This window comes from Vitis vinifera, chromosome 3 (assembly GCF_030704535.1).
Source record: "Vitis vinifera cultivar Pinot Noir 40024 chromosome 3, ASM3070453v1".
Lineage (NCBI taxonomy): Eukaryota > Viridiplantae > Streptophyta > Magnoliopsida > Vitales > Vitaceae > Vitis > Vitis vinifera.
In genome coordinates this window covers 14,674,380-14,679,573 of record NC_081807.1, presented here as the reverse complement: position 1 = coordinate 14,679,573, position 5,194 = coordinate 14,674,380, and positions in this window count along the sequence as shown.

Genomic DNA, 5,194 nt, shown 5'->3' with positions numbered 1-5,194 from the left:
CAATCATATAGGTGCGGTCTATGAATGAAATGAGACATTACCAATTGTACAAATTGCAACTCTAAGAAAATAAAACAAAAATAAAAGTGACCGATTGTATAAGTGTAGTCTATGTCTAAAACAAGACATGGCCAATTGTACCTAACACAACTCTAAAAAAACAAGACAAAACTAAGACGTGACCAATCGTATAGGTGCAATCTACAACTAAACAAGACATGGTCAATCATACCAAGTGTCTCTAAAAAAACAAAATTAAGTCCATCAAGGCTTGGGTCACTTAATCTAGCTTAAAACGGGTCTTAATTGATTAATTAACCATATAAGGTCATCTAATTAATCAATTAACCCAATCTAGATACCTTGTCCATTATCCCCCGTGCAACCTTGGGTAATTACCAAAATGCCTTTTTGTATAAGAATGAATGAACCTAGAGCCAATTTAACCCTCATAAACCATGTCATCATGGTATATAAGCTTAAAGTAAGGACCATTGGGACCCATAGGAGTATTGGCTCTCTCAGAATCCAATTATAAAGTTGATTCAACATTCCACTAAAGAGAATCAACTGCACTCCAATAACCTATGTAAATAACAATGAGACGAAGCTCGGGTCTGTGGCCTACTATCCACTCCATTTAGACTGCCCATGAACTAGTATTTGTAACCTAAAAAGGTAGTGTTATCAACTATCAAGATTACCTCTCCAATCCTTGAGTTATGGATCCTACTTATTATGTAATCAGTTGACATACTCTAGCTTCAGGGAGCATATGTCAAATTCCACTAAAGGAATTATTGTGCTCATAGATTTCATGTCCTTTGGATCACCCAAGGGACACACTGTCTCGATCCCATGAGATATCATGGTGCCTTTATTAAGAATATCCATTGCTACTAGCCTCCATCAATAGTGACCCAATCCATAGGGATATATGACCACTTTAGGGTCTCACCCATATATCAAAGCCTCCTAGTGATTTTAGCACAAACTCAATATCTTCTCAAGGTTGAGAGTTCATACAATATAGTAGCTTGGTGAATCATGAAGATTGATAGCCTTTGCTTCATGATTCATCGTAGGTCCTATCTAGTGTGCATAACATACACTAGTGCACTCACTATGGGAAACCTGTTCCGACGGCCAAGATAAGTCATCCCACCAATTAGAAGGTAGTGCACTAAGGTCTTTACTAGATTACCCAAATCCATGAACCAATTGTGGAAAACTTATCTACTTACAAATAACCCATGACTTATATATTTTATGCAACTCCTAATGCACCCAAGTCATGTACAATGTTAGAGATATGAGTTGAGTGTTCAAATCAATGTCAATACACAAAAATGATAGCAAGAGGATAGTTAAGTCTAACTTTGTTATATCATGTCTTGCATTTAGGGGCTTAATCCTAACAAACTCCCACTAGCCCTAAAAGCAAACTGGGTACCATAGAAAAAATTATGCTCCATAGTCTCATCACCTCTCTATACTATCTCACAATAAGGTAAGACTTCCTCTTCGTGTTTTTCCTATTCTAATGGTACTTTAGTTGTTTAAACTATGTCACTATCTCATTATTATCCCATAATAGTATCTTAGATGATATAGCCAAGGGAACCACCCATAATCCAAAAGGCTTCCTTTGTTTTTATAGAAACAACAAAAAAACACTTAGAGTGTACACGTACCTAGAGGTAGACTTGCGAGAGTTCTTATTAGACGAAAATGTAATTTCCCAATTCAAAAGGAATACTAACTCATCACAAAGTCTCACAAGCATATAATCTCTCATTCTCCAAAGATACTATATTATAAGTTTGACATCCACCCAAAGTTCTAATAAGAAAATGAATTAATATCCACTCATTATTTGGTCTAATACATAGCATTGCATACTTAAGGCTATCCATTGTAAAGGCATCGAATACCACCTTAATGCAATCTATCTCCACAGATGTCTAAGGACATTGATTCTAAGAAAGACAACTCCAAATCCAAAGAGTAACAAACCCTTCTTGGAGTTTTGCATCATGTACTTAACCAAATGCTCATCTATATAGGTGACATGGCGCAAATTTCCTATTCTTATAATCCTAAAGGACCTTAACCTTAAGAATATATTACGTCTTCCTCTAAATTTTCATCTAGAATTGAGTAAACTACCAGATCTTGACTGATGACGATACCCCTACATTATGTCTAATGAGTAGATTTTCATTTACCTACAAGATGTTAGAGCATCACCACGCTTCCCTGTGCCTTCTTGTACACACAAGGCCCTTTGCTATGAAAACGTTTGGTTGTTATATCTCATAAATGATACACATTGTAATAGATAGGAGTAATCTGATGGATTTGAGTATGACCACTATTGAAAAGGTTTTCCATAGTTGAAACAAAGTTTCAAACTACAATCTTTAGCTACAGTCTTAGCCACATAAAATACAAGTTTTCCATCTACTATTGTGTTTCTCTTGAAATCCAACTTACACCTATTGGTTTTATCCCTTTGGGTGCTTTTACAAGAACCCAAACTATGTTAGAATACAAAGATTATAACTACTTCCTACCTCCTTACACTTCTAGGGCGACGAGAGCGCGTTGCTTCATTGTACAATTCCTTGGCGTGTTCCACGCCAAAGTTCGTTGTTTGCTCGAGAGGGCTATCAGAAGCTGCCCCCTGCTCGTGCGTAGGGCATAGTGGCAAGTGAGGCTCTGGAAGCCTCCTGAATGAGGTGAAAAATGTTAGGATAGAGACCTTAAAAGCATGACATGATGTAATAAATTTGGAATTCATTATTTATTAAATGGTGTTCTAGTTTCACTTTTATTTATCTCTATTTCATGTATTATACTTTATGAGCATTCTTACTTGCATATTTTGCATTGTACATGACTTAGGTGCATTAGAAGTTGCACAGTAGATCTAAGTCATGGGTTCCTTAAAAATAGATGACTTGTTCACAACCGGTTCATAGGTCTAAGCAACCTATTAGAGGTTGTAGTGCACCACCTTCTAATTGGAGGGATAACTGGTCTTGGTTATCGGGATGGGTTTCCCATGGCGAGTGTACCTAGTGTGTATGGTTACACATTGGACAGGAGTTACAATGAGTCATGTCTTAAGGCTATCAAGTATTCATGACCTCACCAAGTTGTTTCATTGTGTTGTATCTCAACCTTGAGAGAATATTGAGCTTGCACTAAAGTTAACAATGACTTTGACCTACGGGTGAGATCGTAAGCTGATCATATATTCCATATGGATTGGGTCATTGTTGATAGAAGTTGATAGCAATAGGTATTCTCAGTAGAGGCACTATGATATCTCTTAGGATTGAGACAATGTGTCCTCTTGGGTGATCCTAAGCAGGTGTGTTCATAGAAACTATGGCTATGTCAAAGAGCCTATGTGAAGTTCCACTTAAGGAACTACTGTAGCCATACTTTCTATTGTGCGTTCAATTGACACAATAGGAGGATATGTAACTCAAGGATGGTAGAGGGTAGTCTTGAAAGGCTGATAGTTTTCACCTTGTTAAACTATGGACACTAGTTCATGGGGAGACTGAACACAATGGATAATAGGTCGCGAACCCGAGCACTTAGTGTCTCATTGTTATTTACATAGGATATTAGAGTTCAGTTGATTCTCTATAGTGGGATGTTGAATCAACTTTAGAATTGGATTTTGAGGGAGCCATTATTCCTATGGGTCCTAGTGGTCCCTGCTCTAAGTCATATGCCTTGTTGTCATGGGTTATGAGGGTCGGATTAGCTCTAAGTTCACTTCTGTGCATAAGAGCGTTTTGGTAATTACGCAAGGTTGTATAGGGGTAAGTGAACAAAGTCTCTGGATTGGGCTAATTGATTAATTAGTAAGTCCTATTGGGTTAATTAATCAATTAGAACCCATTTTGGGCTAGATTAAGTGACCCAAACCTATTTTTTGGCCCTATTTTTGGGCTCTTTTATGACATTTGGGCCTGTTGGGTTTTTCTTTTTTTCACTAACCTTATCTTTGGTTGTAAGGCTATTTTGGTATGTTGGATTTTACCCAAATTTTAGTTACCAAATTTGCAATAGGATCCCTAAGGCCATGGGAATTATTTATTTAATTTCCTTTTATGTCTTTTATGATTTTTTATCTTTGGCATATAATATATTTTGGTATTCTTGATTAAATGAATTTTCATATTTTGTCCTTGTTTTAGATAATTTATTAAATTGGAAACTACTAGGTATTAGGAAATTTTTATTTTAGTTAAAGACAAGTTGGAAAGAAATAAGGAACTTACTTTCTTTTCAAAATTAAACTCTTAAAGCTTTTTTTTTTTTTTTTATAAATCTTTTTAGATTTTAGATCTCTAAGAATCTTTTTATTTTAAGGAAGAAGTTTTATTTTTCTAAGTCTTTATGAAATAAAATCTTTCTTATTTAGCATAAAATTGTAATTTAAAGAAATAAATTATTTTTGACAAAATATAAGTGTAATCAACCTATCTAAACAATATCTAAGTCATAGGAAGTTCCAAAAAAATTTTAAAGTATCAAAGAAATTGAGAATGGGGAGGGTACGAAGAATGTGAGGAATCCTCACATTCTTCGTACCCTTTCTAATTTTTAAGTATTTTTGGAGTTTTATTTTTCCGGACATCATTTGAACACCCCTTAAGTGTAATGAACTCATTTAAACAATATCCAAGTCATATGAACTCCCAAATTTTTTTAAAAATTTCAAATAAATTAAGAATGGGAGGATACGAAGAATGTGAGGATTCCTCAAATTATTCTTACCCTTTCTAATTTCTAAGTATTTTTGGGGTTTTATTTTTTTGGGCATCATTTGAACACCCCTTAAGTGTAATGAACTCATTTAAATAATATCCAAGCCATATGAACTCCCAATTTTTTTAAAAAAAATTTCAAAGAAATGGAGAATGGCCTTACCAAGAATGCGAGGATTCCTCACATTCTTCGTACCCTTTCTAATTTTTAAATATTTTTGGAGTTTGATTTTTCTAGGCATCATTTGGACACCCCTTAAGTGTAATGAACCTATCTAAACAATATCTATGCTTCAACACCTAACTAAATGAAAGTTGTTTTGCCTTTAAGACATCGTGTACCATGTGCATGATTGTTTTATCTTTATGTTCTTGAACAAACAAATTAGTATCAAATCTTC